General features: G+C 41.2%; 1 protein-coding gene and 1 long non-coding RNA gene across 12 annotated transcripts in view; one reads left to right on the top strand and one right to left on the bottom strand.

The window, feature by feature from the left end:
* DPF3 (double PHD fingers 3) overlaps positions 1-26,563 on the top strand; it is a 194,102-nt gene that overhangs the window by 54,489 nt on the left and 113,050 nt on the right. The window lies entirely within an intron of this gene.
* On the bottom strand, positions 17,752-21,191 carry LOC146436328 (uncharacterized). Of its 3 annotated transcripts, none has more exons than XR_014852901.1 (4): positions 21,127-21,191; positions 20,462-20,532; positions 19,671-19,797; positions 17,752-18,262 (listed from the first exon to the last, which is right to left on the bottom strand). It is a non-coding gene; the product is annotated as an uncharacterized LOC146436328 (long non-coding RNA). The 3 variants fall into 3 exon arrangements; XR_014852900.1 differs by lacking the exon at positions 21,127-21,191 and adding an exon at positions 20,900-21,119 and having other exon boundaries at positions 20,462-20,763; XR_014852902.1 differs by lacking the exon at positions 21,127-21,191 and adding an exon at positions 20,900-21,119.

Raw genomic sequence — 26,563 nt, 5'->3', positions numbered from 1 at the left:
AGCACAGAATGCTGCAGCTCCCATGCAGCAGTTGGTAGCCCAGCACTGGGCACATTAACCATTACCACCAGTCACGTGCTGTTTGTAGATGCATTTGGAGTGAGGATGAAGTCAGTGAGACTGTTCAGATAAGCAAGTTCAGTATTTTGGGGTGCCTTGCTCTCATCAGCAATCCTGGAACTACTCAGCTAAACGAGACTAATAACATTTGGCTGTGTGTGTGGAGAGTTGTGTTCTTTCCATTAAACAAAACGTGACCTCTACAGGTTCTCCTTTTCTGGTGTAAACATGATGTCTACACGAACTGGGGAACCTCTGTACTAGTGCTGCGGATTCCAAATAAAGTAATAGTGGCAGGACCCTTAGCTGGAACTTACTCTGTTAAATTCATAATGCAGCAGTGCAAGAAAATGAACTCATTGGACCAGATCCTTACAACTGTTGTAAATCTTGGTCACCTTATGGACTTTGCTGGAAGTGTTCCAGGGTACACAAGGAAACGAATGGGATCATTCTCCTTCTTTATTTCCTACCAGCACCACCACCTGTATATTTTATTTAACTTTTAATATTTATATGTGACTGATGCTCTCTGCCCATGGCAGGAAAGTTGGAACTAAATGATCCTTAAGGTGCCTTCCAACCCAAACCATTCTGTGATTCTACAAAATATTTGCTTGCCTATTTTTTCTTCAGTGGTGCTGCTGGCATTCTATGAGCAGTTTTGCAGGGTAGACATGAGGTTTGTTACCAAGTTTCAGCGTGTGTTGCTCATCCCTTCCCCTTTCTCCTCCTACTGTGCTTTGTGGAGCAGATGGTGCTAATTCCCATGGTGGCTCTTGATACAGATGAAGTCTCTTCCCTGATGCCTCTACTGTACCATGGAAACTCCCTATGGTATTTTCAGAGAAGAGAACACACAGTTGATTATTGTTGTTTGTTTATGACTTTTAAGATCCTATTAGGATTATATTTCTTTTTGCTGTGCTCTTTCACCTCACCTTCCAACCCGTCCCAAAGATCTGTGGTCTAAAATTCCCCGCAATCTGGGGAATATTGCTTTTCATTTCTAAGTTACATTAGTTTGCATTCCTACAGACATCCACCCACCCACCTACCGCATGTTTACCTTTGCAAACATCCTCCCATTTTGATTGCACTTACATTTTTTTCAAGCAGAAATGCTGACTCTTTACCTATAAGAAAGGTCATTATATTGCTTTCTGTTTCAAATAAGAGGCTGAAGTGCCACTAATTGCCATTTTTAATTAGCCCATTCTTTAGTGCCCCTTTTCTCATCCTTTGGCCTCCCCCTCTCTTGTATTATAAAGGTACAATACAAACACATGTGTTAAAACATATCTTCTTCTCCCCTGGGCCACCAGTGTCTCCTGCCCACACCAGGCAGGCCCCCTGTGATGTTTTTTGGACTCCTCCAACTCTATCACCACATCCCTGTCTTCAATGCACTGCATTGCTCTCTCCCAACCTTTGTGATTCAACTATATACTTTTCTCTTTGCAGTTAATTCAGTGGCGTTATATAGGTGAAATCAGGAATAGAATGTTACCTCCTGTATCTGAATGCTGTACTTATTGTGCCAGCTTTTCTCTTAATTCAGATTGCTGAGTTGCTCCAGCATTCTCCTGCCATAAATGTATGTCTCTGTGCATTTTTGCATGTTCTATAACTATGCCTCTTCAACCCTGTGCATTGTGCTGCTCAACTTTCCTCCAAACCACTCACTAAATCCACTCCTTTTACGTTAGCCTTCTTTTGCTGTTCTCCACTCTGGTCTTTCATGCCAGATATGAAGCCAAATCCTGATGCTACTGAAGTAATTTGAAATGTTACTATTTGCTTCACTGCGATGAAGACTGAGTTCACTGTCTGGAGATTTAAATATTATGAATGAGGGGAAGTGGGGAGTGAAATGATGGGAGAAAAAGAATCATTAAGTTCATTACGCCTGCTGAACAGATCCTGTGAGCTCTTGCATTTAAGGCATGTGTCCTCCCATGCTGCTATTTTTTGTCACCTTTGCTGTGCTATGCTTAATTTAGATTGTAAATTCCTCACATTAGACTCTTTCTGTTTCATTTGTCCTTAATGTGGCATGCCCACCTATGGAATTGTGCAAGTGTAGTAACTCAAGGAGAAGATGTAGTCTTCTGAAGATTTTACCCAGTTTAAGCAATTTTTAAAAAATTACCTTTTCATAGTAGCAAACAGGAAATCTCTGGGCAGTGGTCAGGATCTCAGTGAAAAGTCTAGCGTTACTGTGTGACAGTGCAATGACCACAGTAAGGTACAGAACAGAAGCCTGTGAAGGAACATTTTGCTCATCACCTTTGTATCCTTGCCAGGCTGAGGGGTAAAGATCCTTAAAATTCTCTGTATGGGCAGGTGTAGTTTTCCTTTGAAAATATGCACACAGGGCTAACCTCACTATGGCTGCCAGCAATTGTTCACCGTGGTTCTGTTATTTGAGATGACAAACAGCAATCCTGTGCTTTATCTTACAGTACAATGCACAGTCTCCTATATCCTATCGCAGGTGAATCCTCAAAGGTCTGAGCCATCCCAGTGACATAAGGCTTTAGAGTAGCTGTGGTTTTGTGGAGAGCAGTGGGTTTGTCTCAGGCAATCCTAATGATGCACTGAGTGGTGGTTATGGCTAAAAAGAAAGAGGCAAGAAGTGCTCTGCACAGCCAGAGCTCAGAGTGGAGGTGGGGGAGCAGAGAGGGCTGTTTCAGGGGAGCTGCATGACTCTGCTGTTCACCCCCTTGTTCATTAGTAAGTGGCCTATGCCCTTCCTGGGTTACAGAACAATGTACTCTAGTTACATCAAACTCTGATACTGCCTGATAGCAATGGCACAATGGGTTCAACTTTATTTTGCAGCTATCACAAGCTAATTTCATTCTTGCTGAAGTCAATGGCTAAACAAAGCCAACATTCCTCTCTGATACATGTGAGATTACTTTTTCCTCCCTACTTTTTCTTTCTGTGCTTAAGGTTCACTCTAAAACACCAAAGGCCTAATTCTCCTGTTGTTCCTGGATTTCACTGGTTTCATTCCTACAACTTGCACAGTTCTCTTGGCTTAGAGAGGTGATAAAAGAAAACCAGAGTCTCTTTCATGTTATGTGACAAGCCAGTGGTGGCATGGTGCACTGGGATAGAGCTGCATCAGCTAGCAGTGAAGGTCTGTCTTGCTGCATCTGTTGCTTTGATATTTGAACAGGACTCTTCTGAGACTGTCTCTGTCACTCCTTAATTAGCCTGTCACTCCAGGAAGGAAAGAAAAAACTCAACAAAAAAGCCTGAGACAGGAATCTAATGTGGCTTTCCTGAATGACAGGGCACAGCACAAGGCTGGCCAAAGAAACATGTATTTAAACAAATAACTTCACATTTACACATCAGCCCTTAAGTAGTAAACGTCTTGCGTAATCTAAGAAGTAATGCTGGGAAGCAGTTTCAGGCAGGAATCTCAGAACATCTCTTGAAAGCGTAAAGGTACTCATGAGAATAGTGGGAAACGGAAGCCAGGGATCTACAGCTGGAAGACCTGTGCCATAGGCTGTCCTGTAAGGATACTCTTGAAAGCACTGGATGACTGATTGGGAATTTATGTCTCCATGTGATGGGTTGGTGTTCCCCTGAGAAAAAACTTCACTCACTGTCCTTAGAATCTGTACTGGAACAAAATGTATCATAGGAGTAAGTGAAAAATTTCAACCAGGCTGGGATTCATGCTGTGTGAGAGACCAGGATTTAGCAAGAGCCAGTCACAAGCTCCAGAGCATGTTTGAGCCAAGGATAAGAATGGCCATTGAGGGAATTAAAGCAAATGCAAAACACAGGCTTGGTTATTGTTTCAGTCACTTCTGAACAGTCAGTGATCCATCCATTTAACTTTTATGAACAGGTGTTGCTTTTTTTGCAAGAGGCAAGAGTTCAAGTTCTCAAATATAAAGCTCAATTAGAGTGCTCTCACCTAGTATTTTTAGCTGATACAACAAGTGTAACTCTGACATTCTGCAAAGAAAGTGCTGAAGTCTTAACACGTACCTTGATTTTCTTCCTAAGGTCAGCTGCCACTTCAATTTCTCCACAACCCTGTTTTTCCTGCTAGAAAAGATACTTAACAGTTACACTGTGTGAAATCTCCTTTTGTTTTGTTCCTATAACATGGTATTTTCTCCAAACAATATTTCACCAGAGAGTTCATCTTTGGCATAACTCTTACTTCAGTGGAATTACATCAGAAACAAATTTTGTCTCTAGAAACCAAGTAATGGATCAAAGATTTATCATTAGAATATCTTGTACCCTACGACCCTGTAGATGCTTTCCACATCAGAGGCAAGGTCTTCATTAGGACAAATGAAATAACACACTTTACTACAGGATTGTAGTAGCCATGTAGGCTTTCTTCTTTCCCCAATTGAATAGATTTAACTGAAGTTAGTTCTTGTAGCTGGATTTACAGATGTGCTGACTGAAATCTCCTTGACGAGCTCATCCAATATTGTCATCAGGAATGGAAGCTTTCCCACAGGATGTCCTGCCAATCTGTACCATTACTAGGCCTTGAATATGTGAGATAACTGGATTCTTCTTATTATTTCAGCAAGAAAGTAAATTGGTAAGCAGTTGATTTAAGGTAAATCAATATATTACTTATCTAAAGCAAAATAAAATAATATAGAAGGACACTGAGTTAAACACGTACATGTTTCAACCAGTGCAGTTAGTCCAGAAATAGACACCTTTTGATGAGTGATGTTGCAATTATAAGTGACTTGTGATTTCCTTGCTTCCAGAAATTACTGCTGCCACAGCCTCCTAGCAGAGCAGTTTGTGTGCTTTCATTTCAGGTGACATCAATTGGTTTAGTTCTGACCACCAATTTAAACTATTCAACTTAATCCAGTTTCTTTTGCTTGATGAAAATTGAAAACCTTCTTCAACAAAACTGGGTCAGTAACCTCTGGTACGGTGGTACCAGCACCATTGCAGCTGATGCTGGATTAGGACTTCTCTGCACAGCAGAAATTGTTACAATCTCCTTAGGTAACTTGCTCTTTAGAAAAGTTTTTGGCACATGTGGTCCTGAAGAAGTAGTCATACTCTAGTGTGGCTAGCACAGACCTTTCCTGTGAGAATTCTTTCCTCTCTTCTTCCTGTGTTTTATAAAAAAAGATAAAGTTTGGATGTTATTAAAAACAGTTTCTCAAGATATGGACAGTTCAGACCTGGCCAATCAGGCCTAGGGGGAGGCTTCGAACTGACCAATCTGGGTGACCTTTGAAAAGTCTATATAAGTTGGAATTAAATAATAAAAGCTTCTTCTTGATGCCACACTTTGAACCTGGACCTTCTTTCTCTGCTAGCGGCTCAACAGCGACACTCTAGTACAGGTGCTGATGGTATTGTAATCTGACTGCTATTGACTGGATTTAGATTCTCAAGACACTATGGGAGGATGCAAGATTCATTAAATTCTCTCAATGTATTTCTTTGTGGTTTTCCCTCCTCCCCTTTATTAAAAAGTGTGTCTGAAAAATGTGAATTTTGTTCATATTCACTACAGATTTAAATGACCCAGAACTGGGGCTTTTCATACTTCACAAGGATGCTATTACTTGCCAATAACATTTTTGTTAATGGATATTCATAGTTAACTAGGAACCACATAGAGAGAAATATGATGGTCAAGGTGTCTGTTGACCTGCACCAGTTGATAGTACTTTGGCATCTAACAGATATAGCACAGCTCTGTGTTCACTTCTCACTTGTCCCACCAGTATAAAGAGCAAAAGTAATGTACATTAGGCAGAGGCAGTTGTGCAAATTCTCATTTTTGTACTGTCCATCAGGGGAACCTGAGTTAGAAACAGCAAAATGAGTTCGGATTTAATAAGAGGAAAACTGAGCCTTTACTAGAATTGAACCATCTTGGATGACAGATTTCTGAAAAGTAAAGACTACTTCCTCTATCGCTTTTATAGCTTGCGAAAAGGAATAGAATAGCCAAAATAGAGTGGAAGTGCTCTAGTGGGAGAGATAGTGAGCTTGCAGGGAAGGCAGACATTTCTGCTCTCCCTGAGCAGGGCTGTGCTCAAGTGGAATCTTAGCTCAGACTAGGCAGTGCCAGACCAGGCAGTTTGTGTCCAAATCACAACTGAAACTATTTGCTAGTGAGATTCCAATGTGGCTGGCTGGAGAGCTGTAATAAAACCTCCCAAAGCAGTAAATTAGTCCTGAAACAATTAGGCAGCTTTGCATGCCTGCCCCAAATTGCAGGTGTCTGAAAGGAGGCAGTTTATTTTAGTTCACAGAGCTATCTATAGGCTAAAAATTTATTTATGAATTTGTTATATAGGGTTTATTCAAGTACAAGTATATGTACATTATAAAATATTTATAAGGATGGTTACAACATGGAAATATGTTGTCTGTCTCTGGCTGTACAAGTTTTGGAGGAAGAAGATGGAAAAATACTCAGAATTGGAGGCATTAAAAGGGACTGCTAGCATGAAATTCAGAGTCAGAAGACTCAGGCATTAGATTTGTCTTCTACTTGCTTTTAATTTCTTTTCCTCATCTCTTCTGTATGAAAGTTGTGAAAAATGGTGATATCCAGATATAAGCAAGGAATTGTCAAAACTGCAAAAAGAGGTACATTAGCTTTTGTTTTCCTAGTGTCTTTTGTACAGTGACCTTCAGTATGGCTTATGTTAACAGGAGGTTAAAAACCTTTTGATAAGAATGTGAACTTTGAAGTTGGTTGTATTCCTTTTACTGGAAGCTTTGTTACAAGAGATTTCCATCCTTCCCACCCCACTGTAGAGAGGTTTTTCTTGTGGATGGAACAGAAGGCGAGTGTTTTTCCCAGGAGAGCTCACAGCCTAGCAGGAGTACTACAAAATCTTCTTCTTCCTTCTTCCTATAGGAATAAGTTTGTCTTTTGTTTTCATGAGGTCAAATTCAATGATGAGTTTTAGTGGAGTGTGGTCTGCCCTTGGTGTGCATTTTACTCATATGATAATTTCTACAGGATCTCATGCAATCATGGTCTGTCAGGACCTCCACCTCAGAGGCGATTTGGGCATCTGCACAGTGTTCCATTAACATCAAGTTTGGGCTTTGATTCAACAGTGACTCAGAATTGAGGGCAGAGTGTTGCTTCATGAAGTACCAGCTATGCACTCTGTACTGCCTGGGATTTTTTATGAATTGTAGAGCATCCCAGGAGATTCTGATTTATTTCTTTAGTCAACGGTGCTTTGGTAGTTAGGGGTTGTTCTGAGATCCTCCTACTGGTGATGTACTTGAGACATCACCAAGTACTTGGTGTACAAGTACTTGGTGGTTGTACTAGGTGCAGTGTGATCTGATCCAGAAGTAGTAAATTTTCTGTCTGTTTGTTTTAACATATAACAGAAGATTGTTGAAGCTACTGACAACATTGGAGGGGCATATTTATTTATTTATAGGCACGCTGTTTACATATCATAGCTTGATGAAAAGCTGAACTCATTACACTTGAACCGAACATGTGACTCTGTAGTTATCTGCATCACGCTGCATGGCTGTAGGCCAAGGCAACACATGTGCAGACTCTGAGCTGCAGTTGTGTAGCTGAAACAGTTGCTCCTTCAGCTTGCCTTTGCTTCTCTGCTGAAAGTTAATATGCCCTTGGTGTGCCTATTTAGATTATTTAGCTCCTTTTAGATATTTCTTTAAAAAGTAATTTAGATTATCAAAACCAAATAATTTAAGCAGTAGATCTCTTTACTTGAGTTTGTCTCAACTGATGGTTAGGCAATGCTTGCGCAAACCCCTTGGCCAGTGGCGAGGGTGGTAACTTCCAGCTAAGGCCTTGGGGATGAAGTGGGAAGTGGCAGACTCTCCATGTACCATGGTGGTACTTAGAGAACATGTGACAAAGTAATTTCCCTTCATAGTTTTTTATATAAGCCTTGTTTTGCCTATGTAGCCTCCACTGGCAGTAACACTAATTGAAACTGAATACACTGTTCATAAATTTTTCTTTCTGAATCACCACTCTGATTTAGTATAATGGGATTCTGTAGTGTGAGAAGGAAGAGAGAGGGAGTAAAAACTCACAGCACATGCAGAGTCGAGCTCCATCATATTTTGCTATGGTGCATCCAGTGTGAGCAATATCACAAGGGTTATGCCGGTTTCTTATGAATGGTTCTTTTTGAAAGAGTGATGCTTTTTACTGATATATTGACAAATGCACCAGAGTAATTGTGCTTCCTGTTGACAGGGTTGTGCAGACTATCCATTTTGAAGGAAATTCTGTGATGTCTGTCAGGTGATGCTCCCATTAAACACTGCCTCTTTTTTCTTTGGAGGCTTTTCTATTGGTGTACCTTCACAATATTGTCTAGGTGAATAGGGAACCACATCTGGGCTTCTGTCAAGGGTCGTCTCTTAAAGAGACATCCAGCCATGTGTTTTGTTATATTTGCTCTTGAAAGTATGTCAATGTCTTGCTTGTATACAAAGAGATGAACCGGACCATGTGGATAGATATAAGGACATATGGTTGGTTGGGCAGGATGAGAAGAGAGGGGTAGTGTAACAGCACTGCAAGAAAAAATAGCAGGAAAGTTGAACTTTGTGGCCTCCTGGAAAGCCCAAGGTAGTGGGTACAGTAACACTGACTAATCTGTTCCTGGGAAAACTGTCTTGTCCTCTTCAGAGTGTCTGTATGATCACACTTGTTTTGCAGCATGGATGGCAGACGTAACATCCAGCGGCTAACACAGTAAAATGAGCTGGAGTTAACAAGTTGATGACTTCTGACAGTGAGGGTGAAGATCATTGAGATACACTGCAACAACAGAGACAGCTCCTAAAACCTCATTGCTTCCATTTTTTTCAAAATAAGAAAAAAAAAAGACTGGGTCAGTGCAGGATGTGTAGGACTTGCTGACTGATGGTGTAGCTCTATAATTGGTTTTAGCCAATGCTGCAGTCTTGTCCACAGCAGTTGCTAACTATATGTCCCAACCTGACATTACCTTCACTTGTACCAGATGTGAAATGGTTAAGGCAAGAGAACTCTTTGCACTTAAAACATTTTGATTTATTTTTACATCATTCTTTTACATTTAATGATTGTATGAGAGCTTGTGTGGTACAGGGGTAAAGCAGACATATAATGGGAACAGCAGCAGGAGAAGGGTAGAGGACATTTATTTTAAGGTCAGTGGAAGCTACTGCTGTCTTAAACTGATTGTGGGACTGTGGCACAGAATGGCCATGTAGTAGGCAAGGAAGCAGATAAAGCATGTCTGGTTGATTAAAATAGTGCAGGTGTTGAAGGTAATGTAGCAGGTCCTGTGCTTGGAGACAGTTCATGTTCTCCCTGTGCCCTTAGCTCTTCTATCAGCAGAAGAGCAGATAGATCCCTCAAGGGGCTCCTGTGGTGTATAATTCAGTAAAGTCCTCAGGAGAAGTTGATAGAGATAGGCAGTGTCTGTAGATTGAAACCAGGTGCCTGTGTTGACCAAGAAAGTTTGCAGCATTTACACTTGGCTGGAAGCGAACAAGTTTCACTGGCCTGGTGCAGACCTTTCTTCAGAAACTGGGACTGCCACTTTGTAATGCTGGGTTTATGCTGTACATTTTGGTCTGCAGCCTTCAGTGATGAAAAATAGGGCTCCACAGCCTTCAGTGTTGCATATTTGTCCTTATGTATGTGGCGGAGTGTTGACTTTCACTGAGACTCTACTCTTAAGTAGGTTATATCAGGTAGCACGTGCATGATAGGGAGATGGCACAAAGCAATTGATCTAGCAGCCTCTTAGCTGTGAGAACAAGACCAAGATGTTGTCTGAAATGTCTCAGTAGTGAAATTTACTACTGCTTACTTCTTTTTGGTATATAACCCTAGGTCCTGTCTAGTTTCCAGACCCTCCAGAAAGGGAAGAACAAGACACAATCACAGCAGGAAAAATTTATTGATGATGTTGAGGGGCATGAAGAGGTGGTGTTTAATTTTATTTCAAGTGGTGACTATTGTAACATTAGTGAAAGTGCACAGAGGTCTGGAGAAGGGACCTACTTGCTCGTCTCTTGCTTCCTTGTAGCTCTGCTAAGCAGATATTTCTGTTTACTCTTGGTTTTCCTCGCTAGAAGTTCCCATGTGCAGTATTTTTGTTTAGATCTGTTAGATTTTGTCTTCTGTTAGAGAGGGCAAAGAGAAACCATTATGTCCTCTAGAATATGCTAGGTTTAAAGAAAAAGCAGAGGTCTTGGTTTCACAGTAAGACTGACTCTTCAATTTGCTTCTGTGTATTTCCAGTGCTACTAATCAGTTACGTGCTGTTTTACTATTTTAACATATTCTTGGGTCAAAAACTGCTCTTGCACATAACGTTGACTGTCATAGAAGCATACAAGTTGGACAAAGCCATTGAGATAATTTAGTCCAACTGTTAACCCAGCACCTGAGTTCCACATCTACAAGTCTTTTAAATACCTCCAAGGATGGTGACCCAACCACTTTTCTAGGCAGTCTGTTCCAGTGCTTGATAACCCTTTTGGTGAATTGTTTTTCCAAATATACAACCTAGACTTGTCCTGGTACAACTTAAAGCCATTTCCTCTCTTCCTGCCCCTTGTTAACTGGCTAAAGAAACCCACACCATAAATAAGCTTCTCAAGAAAGATACCTTTTGTCTCTTTTTACCTACAAGTTGTATAACAAATATACTTTTACTTTCTCCCTTAGTCAAAAAGACAGGCCATAACAAAATTTTAAGCATGAAATTTTGTTACTTTGCAAAACTGTCCTGCTCAGTAGTGTAACTTGAGTAAGCCCTGGCTTTCTGCCTGCACCTCTTTTGTTCCAGATACGTTCCCTTCTTCCAGCATTACACATGTGCGAGTGGAGTGGATGTCAAATACTGTAGTATTTGGTGTACTTTTTTTTCTGGCTGTTCTTTATCTCTACAGTTTAGCACTTTTTCTTTAATATTCTGGTTCTTATAAGAACATTCACTGAAATCATAGTTCTCTCTCAGAACACCTTGCTACCACTCTTAAAATAGTTCCTGAGACAGCTGTACCATAGGAAAAAAATTTAGTATTTTTCCCCACAGTTTGATAACCTGGCAGCACTTTTCACAGCATTTCTCTAGAGGCATTCTCTGAGCAAGTTTTGAATGCATATAGGAACAGTGGGTGAGAAGGAAACATACAAAAGTTCTTTCAAGAGGAGACATCATGAGAAGTGGGGGCATCCTGCATGAATTGCGTGCCTGGGACTCTGACAGACTCCCCATGCCTTACCATGCTTCTCAGCAAAACCTGCCCAGCTCCCTGCTGTAGTAGGAATGGTGAGCAGTTGGTCAGCACTTTCAGACCAGGAGGTTTGACACATAAAGCCTGTGGTGCTTCTGGGTTGGCTTACTCTCAGGATCTCATCTGATTTAAGTCAAAAAAGGATATAAAGATAGAGTGATTTCTGATGAAAAAAATGGAAAGCAAGAGAATAAACCTACCAGACATTGCTTTGACTAAAGTCAGAATGGGGGAAGAGGAATGGAAATACTACTTCTAGAAAATCAAAAGGCATTCATCAGAAGGCAGTCCTGTGTATCCACCTGGCAGGAACACACAAGTTTATTTTTGTCCTGGGAAGCCGTTTCTGAATCTTTGAAATGTAACCCTTGTTACAGCAAGTTTGAGGAGTTTGATGAGTATCAGACTGCTGAGCAATTCACTTTGTTACATTTTTGTCTCCTTCCTTCTCCTCCCCAAGGAAGATGTCTTTTCAAGCTCCTGCCCCCTCCCAAAATACCGTAGTGACCCACCAGCTCTGCCAGAAAATGCTTAGCACATTAGCGGGTTTAAGTGTCATAGTTGTAATCATTCAGAAGGCCAAAGAGCTGCATAGATTTCATTCCAGTGTCCTTTCCAGCTTTTTGACAACACTTGGTGGGCAGAGTTACAAATGAAGCCTGTGGTACAGATGAAATATGAGTTGCTGCTCTGCCCAGAGCAGCAAGTTGCGTATGTGTGGATGTGGCAGAGGGAGGAGGGCTATGAGATCAGCTGGGTGTCTGTAGTGAGAGAAGTGTGAATGGCAAGGGTAAGTTTTCCATTACTAGTATCCAAATAAAAATGGTTGTAGTTATTGAGGTTGCCTGTTCTAGAGTGAAAAAAGGGGTCAGCACTGCCCTATCCAGCATTCTCTTTAAATCAGCTGTGTTTATGCCCTGTTGTTTTGGCTGTCTTGGATTATTCCTGTCTTCTCCCAGTTACTTCTGTGTGGCTAGCACAAGTCTTTCTTGTGAGAACATTCCGCTGTGTTTTATAAACAAAGATAAAGTTTGGATGTTTTTTAAACAGTGTCTCGAGATTTGGACAGTTCAGGCCTGGCCAATCAAGCCTAGGGGGAGGTTTCTGGCTGACCAATCTGGGCGACCTCTGAAAAGTCTATATATATTGAAATCAAAATAATAAATTCTCTCTTTCTTGCCACACTGAGAACTTGGGTCTTTTTCTCTGCTAGCGGCTCAAGAGCGACACTTCTGTAATTGCCTGTATGCCAGATTCTGCTCACAGCTTCAGGAGCATGACATCAGGAACTATTCTTCCCAAGTCCATGGAGTGATGCTGATTTTTTTCTTCTTAATCTGGTGCAACTGAGAGGACTTCTTGGTCACAGCTGTATTAACACCTGTTAGCAAGAACAGGAGGCCCCCACTCTGCTGAATGGAGACAGAAAGCAGCTTATCTTTCTTGAAGATGTTCCTGTCTTTTTGTCTGCTTGGTGTGAGGAGGCATGATGGAGCACAGAAATGTGTAATATCTTTTCCATTCCTCTCCCTGCTGGTATGGGGCAGCAAAAAAAGAGAGGGGATTAGGGACCCATTAGCAAAGTGAGTGGGAAAATGCTTAATAAGCTCCTATTTTCTTGAGCTTGGGATCTGACTTTTAGGTGGTGGCTGCAGGCAGGGCTGCAAGTGGGGATATATACAGAGAGAATGCATAAACCTACTTTCTTTTCCCAAAATTACAATACTGCAGGCTTTTTGTGTGCAAAAGCTGCTTTCAGGCTGCCTGCCAGGTTCAGGCTCAGCTCCAGTCTCATGTCCCCTTGCAGTAGACTGGCTCAGGAACTGACTCCCAGTTACAAAGACAGAGGGCTGATGGTCACAGAGCTGAAGGACAAGACCTCAGTTCTTTAGAGCCAGTAGCCCAGTCTCTAGTTATTTCCAGCCTGGGAGCTCATCCCTTGAGCAGGGCAAATTGAACTTTTACCTCAATGCAAGAGTATCTTCCAGTTTCCTTTGCCTATTTAGTTCCACAGGAGCATGGATTCCTTCTCTCACAAATGTGAGATACTGCTGATTGTTTCCTACACTGTTGCAGAGCCACACAGTTTCCGCAAAGTTGGGTCGTTGCCCCAGCCCCAACCATTCTGGGCTTTTCCCACAGAGGTTAAACACTATCAGCTGGCTGGTCAGAGGTATCCTGCTTCATGTCAAGTAGGTGCTACTGTATTCCCTTTCCAACATTGCACAATAATGAGGTCTGAATCCATTAGGGAACAGTGCTTGAGTGCTGCCCTGCAACGTAGTCTGTCACTACAGGGCTGTAAATACCTTTAATAACTGTTTGCATTGGTATTTCCTTGCCACAGTGCAGAACCACCCTGTAGCTCATCAGAATGGTGTCTGACCATGCTGCAGGCAGGGGGCCTTCACCAGGAACACACAGGCTTGAGTGCAGCTGAGTACAAGTCAGGCGGCATCATCCTACAAGGGCTGATCTTCAGTGTTCTTTGGAGTTTAAAAAAAATATTTGCTCATTATTTGAAGACACAGGGTGCTGAAGTGATTGGGCATTCTCACTGGAGGAAGCAGGGCTCAATCAGTAGTATCCACAGGGAGGAGCAGAGTTCACTTAGAATGACCAAAGTGCTTATGTTAGTCTGCTTTTTTTGCATATCCCTTGATTGTCCGCAGATCAAGTGATACAGTTGTTTATACCAGGTTGTCATAGTTACTACTGTATTAAAAAAAAAAAGAAGGAATATTCCGATTTTGCAGAATTGATAGGTTAATCCACTCTTTTTGGGTCGAGGGTGTGTTTAACACAACATACTGTCTCTTAAAAACAGGCAGAAAAGGAAAAAACCCACACAACTCCAAGTCTTTATTTCAGTATTTCCCCAATATTGCATAACTCTACAAATGCAAGTGGCATGCTTTAAACAGGTGTAGAGTTGTGCTTCACTGCTTCCTGTATTTCAGACCCTGCTATCTGATTGGAATGGAAGCACAGGTATTGCATGCCTGTGTGCCTTGTGCCTTGGCAACCCTGGATTATGCAGTCACTGAATTGCCAGCCCCTTGCTTTTCTTTGTCCGGAGCTGGCGTTCAACTCCATCCACCATTCTCACCTCCTACTGCTTATACACATGGTGCAGTCATGCACTGGGCTGAGCTCCTGCTCATGCCAAATCCACCATGCTGTTCAAGGAGGATGTTACAGTGTTGGAACCAATTGCAGCATAAAGAAGCCAAGAAATACGTGAAAAAGGGAACTGTGTTTAAATCATCACATCAAATAAAAGAAAAACCCAAATAAATGTGAAGAGAACATGAAATTTTGTCTTTGATGTTCTGTTCTGGGAAGGTTTCAATCTCTTTTTCAAGCTCCTCCTCCACCCTCTTGCTTCTTATGGGATTGTATCCAATATTCCAATGTTCATGTAATGCCTTGACTTTGCTATCATTCTTGGGATAATTATAGGTTAGTATAATGTACCTATTGTTCTGTTCCACAAAGCAGCACTGTCATACAGATGGCAGGGGTGAGGTGGGGGAGATCTTTGTGTGTTCTCCTGCATCCACATTGTGTCTTTAATTAGTGTTCTTCCTTGCCTTTCCTTTTTTATTTTAATTTCTTTTCCTTCACATGGTACATGCTGAGTACTTCCCCTTCCCAGACTTGTTGGTCTCTTTTCCCAGTTACACTGGTGCCCTGTTTTTTTTGGTTTTGGCTGAGTTCGTTCCCATCATAGCAGGTTTGCCTTTCAGATGAAAATAACATGAAAACCAAGTAATGAGTTACTGGTGTTTAGAGAGAAAGCAGATAAATGATTCTTTTCTAAACCATATTAGTTGAGTCTCTTTTTTTATCTTGTATGATTTTTCCTAAATTCAGAAATAAGAAGAAACCTACCCTGTGCCCAAGGGCTCCACTCTGCATTTGGGCCCTGCTGCACAAGGTACTGCATAAACATGTACTAACATGGTCCCTGACTGCAGTGCTCACACATTTTTCTGTAACAGGATTCGTCTTTGCCCTCCAGGTGCAGGTGTGGGAGACTGCTGTTGAATGTTGTATAGTGGTTTTGGTGCTGAGTCCTCTGTTGTGTTTGCTAGACAATGTGCCGAGGATATTGTTGGGTGCTTGAGAAATACTAAGGAGAGGCTGAAGAGCCCAGATAATATCAGTTGTTGTACCCAGGAGATGAATGCTGGTTCCTACTTGGTGGAGAAGCTGTGTAATCAGTTGCTTGCTTTCTATTGTTGCCACCTCCAAGATAAATAATATTCACGGTTGGTGATGTATTTTAACTGTTGGTTCATCTTGATTAGCTGCTGTGTATTTTGCTGTAAACCACTTTTTACTTTTGAGTCAAACAAGTGGTCTGGAGCAATGGCTCCTGACTAGCCCATCAAAGGAAAACAGTAGTGGGCTGGTTTTTAATTTTTCAGGACTTCACACAACTTCCTTCTCTTTGAGTGGGTTTACCAAAATGATGAAATGGGAAACCTCCAAATGATTGTGTTTTTGAAACCTATTGTTATAAAGGGGTGGATTACAGATTCTGGAAAAATCTGGATTAAAACCCCTCTGCTAGCAATGAATGTGCCTTCAGTATATGCAGCTTCCCTTCTGTAAATGGACACAAGTGTGTTCTGTGGTCAAAAATTGGTCTCCTCTTCTGCAGTTCCCGGGCTTCCTCTTGCTCATGGTGCACAAAGCCAAAACACACTGTTTCAACTTGAATGTTTCTTTTAAAATGCCTTACATGAATCTTGGAAAGATTCGAAGTCTCATTCAACTTTGTCATTGCTAGCCTCTTCTGTCACAGGGAGTGATTTCTACTGTGAGGTGATAAAAATCATCAGTGTCTGTACACCTTTGTATTTGGAAGTCTGAAAAACCATGTTGTCCATCTGCGGGTGTGTGAAACGGAGTAGAACAGACTTAGTGCATGGAAGTGAACTTCTTCCTATGTCTTAAGAATGTGGTCTTTCTAAAAGAGAAATTAACTTCTTTCATAACAATAATTTGTAGAATTTTGTCTCCAAAACAAAAGAACCAACACAGATGTACAATTTGGCAAGCCACAAATATTAAACAGCCAGCCTCTTTCTCTCTGGTGTAATTCCATGGACTTCAAGGGAATTACACCAATGGCAGTGAATCTGGCTTAAAATGACTTTGACTAACGGTTGGTTTCTGTCTGGTGTCCTGAGTAAAGCTGAATGAGATATAATGTTTTAGAAATGGATGAACTCTTGTGTGTTCAGTGCTGCATGGTGAGAAACGCCCCCGGTATGATCACACATGCATCCACACACACATATCGAGTGCTTTCTGGGGATGTTCCCAGAACCAAGGCACTTGCCAGGTGCGTTTGCAAGCCAGCTCTGGCTGTGTTGTGTGTGTTGGAGAAGTACAGGGATGTTCCTCACAACTGTTGTTTGCCTTGTGCTTGCTTATTGTATTTCCCCTTTGTATCCTGAAGTGGAAACCACAGGTTAATCCCAGTAAGATCCTGTAAATGTTTGCCCCTGTTGGACCAGACCCAGAATAATTCCTTCCTCTGGCTTATATGTATTTACGTACCACAGGTCATTACAAGGTGGTGCTCACCTTTGTATTCATTCCCACATGTCAAAGCAGAGATATTAGTTCATATTTCTTTTTTCTCCAATATTTCTTCTATTTTCTAGGTTACTTTTTTTTTTTTAATAGAGATAAGAAAGTGAAAGGAGTGATCCCCATGGGTCCTGACATCTGCTGCAGCCATTCTTACAGACTCAAAGGAGATTTAGGGAAGGAGTGGAAACAGTCTGGCTGCAGTCTCTTATTGTTTCTCTTTCGTGGGCCCCCACCCTGCACCCTTCTGGGCCTGCAATCCGCTAACTAGCTCCTCCTGACTCCAGCTGTCATTTTTCCTTTTTATCTACTCCTCTCTCAAAGAACCAAATGTCATCTCTTGTGGTTCCCTTAGCTGGGGTCAGAGACTCCTTTATGTGCATTACGCTGATCAAGGTTTTTTAACCGGGAGCGAGAGCGGTAATCAACTGCATGGTTGGGGAAGGGGAGAGATTAAATCTGAGAATTGCCCGTGATTGCCCCATGTGAAGAACAGCAGCTAGCAAAACACATGCTATCATTATTCTCTTATGATTATTTTGTTCCCTCAGTGACAGTAAAATGCTATCTGTAGCAGAAAGGTAGGACAAAGTCCACCCATGTTTAGCCCTGTGGTATTCAATGGATTTTCTGTGGGGTAGGATTGGGAACAATTAGATTTATTATTTGGAATGACTCACTTTTTCAGACCCTCTACCTGGGAGACTTCAAGAAATGGAGAAGGGAAATCAGAGATATGTTTGGGATCTAAAATTAGGAGCCATTTTTGTTCAAAAAGGAGCAGCCATTTTTATATCCAGTCTTGGCTCTGTAGCTGTGGGGAAGTCATTGGAGGATGTAGTGGGATGGGACTTCTGCTGTGTCCTGACACTTCAGCTTTGTCAGCCAGTTTTGGGGCATGATGGCTGAATAAAATTTGGGTGAACAAAATATAGGAAGGGTTCTTGGTGCTGCTTCAAGCTATGCCTATGGTTTATTTTTCTGGTTTATTCAACACAGAATCAAGCTCCAGGGACTGCAACAGACTGCAAACTTTAAGTTTCACAGTCTGTGAAGGCAAAAGTTAAATGATGAGAATTACCTTTGGATTGATAAATTACTTCAATTTTAGTAGCCTAAACTGTCCCCTTCAGTACACCCTTTTAAAAATCTTGTCAGTCCCTCTGAAATGTCCTTTGTTGTTACAGAGCTGTAGGAAGAATAGTACAAAGTGTCCTCATTCTCCTTTTGCACTGATGTAAGCCAAAAGAACTCTGAAGTACACAGGAACCGATTCAGTCCTCTTCTAGAAGATCATTTTCTTCATAAAAGAAAAACAAGATGTAGTTAGAGTTGGTTTACTTGAGGGAGACCTTCCTGGTGGAGAAAGAGGTTTCCCTCAGCTCAAATTGCCAGTTTTTGCTAAGATATGTGCTAGTGTCTAACACACCAGTTTTATTCCCTAGGCATTTGACAGTGATTTTATTAATGCTTTCAAAATATGTTACTTTCTTAGCAACTCCAGCTCCTAGAAGCTGGGGATTACATGAAAATTCCAGTTTTATTGCTGAAATTTCTGTCTCTGCTGGCTGTAGAAATATTTACACCTAAAATAATCTGCCAGTTCAGAAACAGGACCCAACTCATGATTTTTTTAGTGGTTTTATTTGGAAGTATTGTAAATACTTCACTGCTTTGAAGGAGGAAAACATGAAAATAACCTGGCTTAGTGGAAGGTGTCCCTGCCCATGGCAGTGCATTGGAACTAGATTATCTTCAAGGTCCTTTCTGACAGAAATCATTCTGTGATTCTGTTAAATACCAGGTGTGTGTGGTAGCTGGAATACAGGAAGAAAGGTGGGAATATCAGGATAAAAAGGGCTTATTTCCCATAGGTCAGGGCTTAAGCTTATTTAACTTGGATTTAGTCCCCTTCCTGCCTACTTTTCCAGTTAAAACAGAAGATGTGTGAATCTCAAGTTTAAGATGGAACCTACTGGTAAAGATCCACTCAAATACTACACTGTAAAGCTTCTAAATCTGGGCAGATGTGGAGTTATACCTGACCTGACTTTTCCTGCTTCCCTCTGTCATGATGTTACAACTTTATAATTTGGAATGGGCCTTTATATACATTTTTGAAGTCTGATTACCCCTTGTATGCATTGTGATATGAAAAGAAGGAGGGATAGGAGGAGTCCGCAGTCTTAGAGATGCTTTGTTATCTCTCTTCTTAGTCTCCTTATTTGCTTTGCTCTGTAGCATGGGGTATGGATCACCTCCTGACATGATCTAAGCACCTTTGTCCCACAAATCCTCTAGAATTTTGCATTCCCTAGAGCACTGGTGATGCCAGTTTTGTCTTTCTTGGGCAGGTTATAGTACTTAAGGGTCCTGGTAATTTTTTTTTACTACAGATCCTAAGTGTTTTTCGAAGACTGGGAATTTGTACCCTGTTTTTGTGGACCTTTGTGAGCTAAATGCCTTGTACATTATTTTGTGGGGTTGGTGGAGACTGGGCTCCATTTTTCAGTTTGTAATTTCCAGTCCTTTGTTGTTCAAAGACACACAGTCCCTGCTGTGTGCTGTTCCATTTACTGCTCCCTTTTCAGTCTTTTCTTGCCATCTTTCCTTACTTATTCAAATTTGTCATTCCCAATGGTATTGCTGTTTTGTTCAGTGAGAGCCATGATTAATAGTTTCCCCACTGGACTGATTTGATTTGATACCTGTCTTTTCAACCTCACGGTCTTTGAAAAAATCCCTCAGTACATAGGCAAATACCAACACCAATGCTGTGGCCTCATTCTTCTTCCATCTTGTGCAGCTTTTCACCTTAGTAAAGTGAGTGTAAATCTAGGAGAAATTGAAACAGAGTGCTCAGTCTATGCAAGCTTTAATGGCAACCAAATGTACAATAGCATGGGGAAATGATGTTTCTGAAGTTCAGATTCAGGCCTTAAACCCAGACTGAAGCTGAATTGTAATTTGTTACAATCTACTTGCTGTTACAACATTAAATGTTTTACAAGAGCAAGTTGTATTTTTTCTGCTTCCACTAATTTTAAAATTTTCATACTGTTCCTCTATTCAAATGTACTGACAGTTGCAATCACATGGAAAGATATTACTGCAGTTGCCAGTTTGATCCTTCAGGACATAATATAAACATGTTCCTCAAGTGACTATAGAACATGCAGCCCAGAAGGAAGCAGATAATTGAAGAGACAAACTATATTTTTACTGCCATTTTTTGAATGCTAGCAACTATCTAAAAGGTGGTATTGCTAGAACTTAGTTCCCTTCTTTCTGTAGAACCATGTGTTCTGAGATTCTTTTCCAGTATTTTATCAAGATTTTCACTTTTATGTAGGCAGAACTTACTGAAAACAGAGAAGCAAAACAAACCTAAGTACAAGAATGCAGCATAAAGATTCTGTAAAGTGTCAGATTTGGGATATTTAAAACAGTCCCAAAACCATGTCATCCTATAGTAAATTATAGCAATACCGACTATCACCTCAAAATCCTCTAGGAATTTTTGCCACAGATGCTTTCCAGATGCTGCAGCAGTTTCCAGCTGTTTCTCCACTTTTAGATGCACCAGACAAAACAGAAACCTTATCAGCTGATGAACAAACTTATGAAGGGCAAAATGCAGTAGGAGCTACTTAGTAGGAACAGACATAATTTCATCTAAGATACCCCTGGCTGAAGGCACAGATGCCAGCTGTTTATCAGCTGGCTTTATACTGAATATTCATTTTATTTTAGTGTGCTCTTCACTTGGACTTGCCCACTTTCCTTCAGCCTTCTGGCTTGCTAGATCAAAAGAAGGAGTGTAAGAGAGCCATGAACTTCTCATTCAAATGGGTGTATAATTTTCTTGTAATTGAACTTCTCTCTGGCAAGAAGTCACATGAAAATCAAGTTATGAGATTCCCCAGCTCTCCATTACCCCCACAACAAGAATGGCCTGGAAGAGTTGTATCTCAACACATGAAATGTCAAATGAACACCAGGCATTCTTTGTATTAAAAACCCATATGTGAGTTCCTATAGCTCCTCCAAAGTAAAGAATTCGAAGTCATTCATGGCAGCCTTATAACCAAGAATCCACGTGGCAGTGATTAATTTGTAAATATATGCAATCTAAGTATAGGCAACACTGTAGATGAGTCAAACCTGAAAAGTTTGGTTCTTGAATGGACTGAGAGGGAGCAACATAGTCACTGGGGTGTGGTGCCTGATGCTGCGCTGTGCTGTGTTTGAGGCTTTGTCATAATTGTTGCATATTGATGGTGAGTCCTGAGCAGGTGCTTTAGTGAAGCCTCAGGTTGTCACACCGTGATTAGCTCATAGAGCTCTGCAATTGTGTTTTCTTCCTGACTGCTGGAGAGAAGAGTTGCTTTCCATCTCTCCATCTCTCTGCTTCTCTCTTTGACTACATCAAACAGTAAAGAACAATCTCTAGTTCTTTGAAATATAGACTAAGCCTTCTTGTTTGTTGAGCAGAGAGGCTCTGATTAAGCCTAATGATTCCTTTAGAACCCACACATGATATTTTAAGAAACTCAGGTTGAGCTATGTAATATGTTAGATTGTTTTCCATTTTCTGCAAAAAGTGTCCTGTGTTTCACTGGGTGACAGGGTGCTGTCTCCTAGTTTTCCTCTTTATGCTGAGAAAGATCTGATGAGCGTATATTGCACAAAAACTCCAAAGAGTATCTGAAGGGCTTTTCTTTCATAACCCTCACCAAACATGATGAGATTATTTTGCACTCTATACGTATAGCTTGTGCTTCTCTTTTGGGAGAAGAGGGGGGCACTTTGGAGAAGAAAGGAGATCATCATTCTGTTGTGCAAATGGTAGAGCCAACAGTGCTGCAATCCAATAATTAGAGTTCCCAAGCTAACCACAAAGGAGACCACCCCACAGACGGTGCTGTAGGCATTTACCTGCCTGCTTTGTGCTCAGTAGCAAGTATTCCAAGATCTGTGTGTGATGCTTCTTAGAAGGAGAAGGCTTCCATACACTCCTTACATGTGACCTTTTTTCAGATCCTTTGTTTTTTTCCCTTTTCGACTCCAGCCCATGGAGGGACTCTCCCCTCCCCACTCCCATTGCCTTGGAGCTGTTTTGCTTCTCCTGATGAATGTCAAGTGTTTTGAGCCTGCAGCCCTAATGGGTGGGGGCTAAGACTAGGATCTACCCCTGAGACACAGCGGAGCCAGCAAAGATGGGTTATTTTAAATTGTGTAGTGACAAATCTTTTTTTTCCCTCCCTTTTTGTTCCCAGAGGATAGCTGGGTAAGCTTGTTGTGCCAAATGCTTGAAATGTGTTTTTTCTCCTCTTCCTCCCCCTTCAAAACAGAAAGAGAAAACATTATGCTTTGAATTGTGTTAATTGGGGAACATAAATCCAAACTGTAGTGCAGCATTTCTGGGCCTAGGCACCTATTGAAGTTTAATGTGGGAAGAGCAGTTTTCTCTTGCCCTCCCCTCTTATGCCCTCCTCACAGCAAACTCTTTCTTGTGGTGCCATGCTGTTCCTATGGAAGTATGGGAATGCCCAGGAGAGTGTGTGCATTTGTCCAAAATTCTTATGGGTCTGAATGCAATATGTGACTCCTTTAAAATAATGCAGCCAGAGTTGAGGCATGGACATTATACCAGGCTGAAGTTAGTTGAGTAGCCAGTGTAGGAAAGACAGATTCCTCTGGTTTCCTGCCCAAAGTGGCTGCAAGCCCATTTGAGGGAAATCCACTGTGCAACAGAGATTTAATGCTTCATGTGCCCTGACCATATGTTTTGGACTGACGACAGGGTCCCATGATAAATGTTATACAACTTTTAGCTTCTTATGTTAGGCCTGATAGTTTCTCAGAACTTGATAATGAAGTGTTTCCTTATCACTGCTAGCTGAAGAGATATCTCATTAAATCCAGAATAGAAAATAAGAATCCTTCTCCCTATTCCAGCTGTGGAAATGGGAATAAATTGGTTCCCATCAGCTTGTGCTGGATGTAATGGAGTCCCTTACACAAAAAGCCAACCTGAGATGGCCTTGATCAGAGCATGAATGGGACTATAATTAAACTGAGTGTAATAACATAAACTTTAGCAAAAATAGACAAGTTCATCTGAAATGGCTCTGGAGTGAATGCCAAAAGCAAAAGCTTCCCTTTGGCATTGATGTTTCGAGAAGAAAAGCAATTCACATAGTGGAAGAAAGGTAGATTGGAAGGGTAACAGGAAGAGAGCTTAATTAGAGGGGGGCCCTGTGATTCCCAAAATGTATTAAAGCCGATGCTGACTGACTCTGAGATCTGCTGCAATAAAAGAATAAAACTTGCTATCAGGTAAAAATGCCTCTTATGGTGGTACAAGAACAACTGCTCATCTTGAGTTCTGGATAATATAACATTACTACACAAGGTATTTTAATATGCTGCTAATACTTTACTGCTTTTGCCTGCAAGCTCACCAATGTTTATGTAACATTAAGCTTTAAAACTCTTATTTTTATCAACTTCACCAACCAATTTTATCAACTGCTGCTGATGCAGCACTGGAAGTCTGGGAAGAGCTGCTTGCTTTCGCTTTGAGAGATGGGATGTAAGGTTAGAGGGGGTGGATGGTGATTGCATGAGCAATGCAGGTCAGGTTACTGTTGGATTCCTCTTGCAAGATAAGTGAGAGCCCTCTGAAAGGTAATTATTGGAAAGCATAAATTCCTGAGATAACCTGTCCAAGAAGAAATACTGACAGGATCAGAGGCCATGTGTTAAAGGCTAGCCATTACTCCAGGGCAATGGGCTAACCTCTCTCTCTCTCTTTTTCTATAACCTCTCCTTGCTCTGACAGTTGACTCCTGCAGTTCTTTTCCTTCAGTTACTTGTCAATCTTGTCCTGTTTGTAGACCACTGTGATGCTTGTCTCCATTCTGTACTAATTGGGGTGCAGACAAGTGGAGACTCTGTATGCAGTTTAGTTCCATGTCCAAACTCTTGTTCAGTCATTGTCTTTGCTTGTCATTGTCACTGCAGCGTTCAGGTAGCTTTTACAGGACATCTGAAAAAAAGGAAAGGTTACTCTTGTAATTCTGTAACTGATTTTTGTATAGAAGAGCTTCAACTAGCTTTCAGGATGACATGGAGTCAGCTTTGTCTCTGAATCAAGAAAATTGCTGGATGGCAGTTGGGAAGGAAGACTTGCAGAGCGAGAAAACAAATTTCAGAAGAAAAGATGGAGCAAAACTGGGAAACAAGAAAAGTGGCTTCTCTTTCTCTATGGCTTTGTTATGCAAACTCTCTGTGTCTCATCTGTAATGTAGAGATAATGATATCTACCCAGCTCCTATTTCCACTGGTTGATTGATTAATGACTGTCTCATGATCCCTAGATTACACTTTTGTGATCTGCAGCTTTAACTACTGCAGTGTATTATATCCCAGAAAGAAAATGGAAGCAATGTGTTAGCTCTGGCTAGTTCCAGCTGGGAAAACACGATAAACTGACCTGAACAGCCTTGCCCACGTGTGCCTGCTTCTAAGACCTCATTCTAAAAGTGCACTGAAGCATGTGCTGTCTGTTCAGCTGCCGTGTCTGTTCAGCAAGACATTCAAGTATCTGCCGAACTTTGAATTGAAGGGACTTGCACACTCAATAACATGCTGTGCTGAACTGCGACCTGATGCTTGGCCACAGGCAGGGTTTCATCAAAACTGTTTGAAGACCTCAGTCAACACACAGGGCCAAAAATGAATCTGAGATCTGCCCTAGCATGATGGGGTTATGCACTAAACAACTGGAGTATTTCAGACTTGCCAAAAGAATAAGTTATTTGAGCAGAAGAAAGTATCTTGATTTTGCAGTGATAATTGCAGCAAAACAGTCTTGCAGGCTTTGCTAATTGTTAAGTGAATTATAAAGCTTTTATATTTGCTTTAACTGTTCTACAGTAAAAACCATCTCAATCTGATACTTGAATTAAGGTGGCGCTGAGAACAGGAAGCAAGTCAGAAGAAAAAGAAGTGCAAGGAAAGTCCATTTGTATGGGAGCAACCATCAGATATTTGAATTTCTGAAAGCTGGTTGTGGCAAGTACTTTTTCTTGACTCTATTAAAGAGTTCCTCTTAGGTGCTGCATAAATACTTACAGAAACAAGGGCACAGATGTTTGAAACATCACTCCTCAGAGTTAAATGTGAGTATTTGCATTGATGGTTTGCTCTGCTCCCATGGGATGTGCTCCAGGTGCAGAAGATCCTGTGCCTAGACCTTTGAGTTAGTTCCAGTGTGTTCCCAATGCAGGGCATTCTTTATGCTGAGGAATCTGTGAGATGATGTGTTGGATGTATCTGTTTCACCTCTTATAATTTTTATTGTTACTTTTTGAGGAGTAATAATGATACTTCAGCAGAGGAATGACCGTAAACTGCCCTACTTCCACTTGTGGGTTGAGCTGGGGGAAAGAGGTGAGAAAAGGAAATTAGATTCACAGTTCTCTTGGGAATTCCCCAATGTAGCATGAGTCAAGTATATCCCTGCTGTATGTCTGCTGAGGCCAGTAGATTTATTCAGGTAACAAAATGATTGTTCCTGTGTATTTAAGAGAAATAATAACTCAGAGAAACACAACTTTAATTATCTAGGCATGAGATGACTTTGTAGAGAACAGAAAATATGATTTCCTGTTGAGTTTTGTGTGATTGATAATTATTGACTGAGTACAGTAGATTTTAGTGTTTTCTTACATGTGTATTCAGTTTTTCACATATAGATCGTGACTGAGGATCTGAAAGTGCTACCCAGTCAAGATTAGTGACTTTATCTTTAAAGTATTGGCTCTAGATAATTTTTTCCCAAGGCTGACCTCAGAGGCAAAGTAAACTCTAATAATTATGTGGTTTTATGTTAGAGCTATATAAATTTCTGCTTTGCTACTTGTGTGATCATTTTCACCTGTGCAAAATGGATTGTTTCCTGGTGTGGCATTTCCTTTGCAGAAGGAGATACAAGGTTCCTACAAAAGAGACAAGTCAGCAGAAAAATGTGAGCTCACTAACTCTTTCTAGTCAAAGGACAGGAAGTACCTAAAATATTAATGTAATAACAGTTCAGTGTAGTGGGGAAGCTTGCATGCCATTTAGGAACATTTGTACTACTGTTCTACTTGCATGTTTATTTTAATCTCTTTTAAATTCTGCCACCTGGATTGAATAGCACTGTATATTTGTCTACTAAATAACTGTGCAAGGTGCAGGGGAAATCCCAGCCTGAGAACTTCCAAGAGGGCTAACAGAGGTCATTCAGACCAGGACCATGCTGTAGAGCTTGGACAGTTGCAACTCTGACACAGTTTAAAGCGTGGAGCAAACCCCCCCATGGTCTTTCTTGGCATCTCACTGCCTGTTGAGCTCTAGTGGAGATATGTGACTTAAGAGACACATGAAAAGGAATGCTCTTGTCAGCTTAGCTGATGTCATTTGGGCCAATGATGTAACTGGAGTGGTAGGAAACAACTTCCATTTGCATTTGCTGTGACTCCCAAGAGGGCTGTGCTGGCTGAGCAACCTCGCTGGCTGAGCAACACCACTGATAGTGTGGGCAGACTTT

The sequence above is a fragment of the Lichenostomus cassidix genome, chromosome 5 (assembly GCF_008360975.1).
Source record: "Lichenostomus cassidix isolate B80296 chromosome 5, HeHo_3.0, whole genome shotgun sequence".
NCBI classification, from domain to species: Eukaryota; Metazoa; Chordata; class Aves; order Passeriformes; family Meliphagidae; genus Lichenostomus; species Lichenostomus cassidix.
Note: the sequence above shows the minus strand (reverse complement) of the source record. Positions and strands in the feature narration are given on the sequence as shown.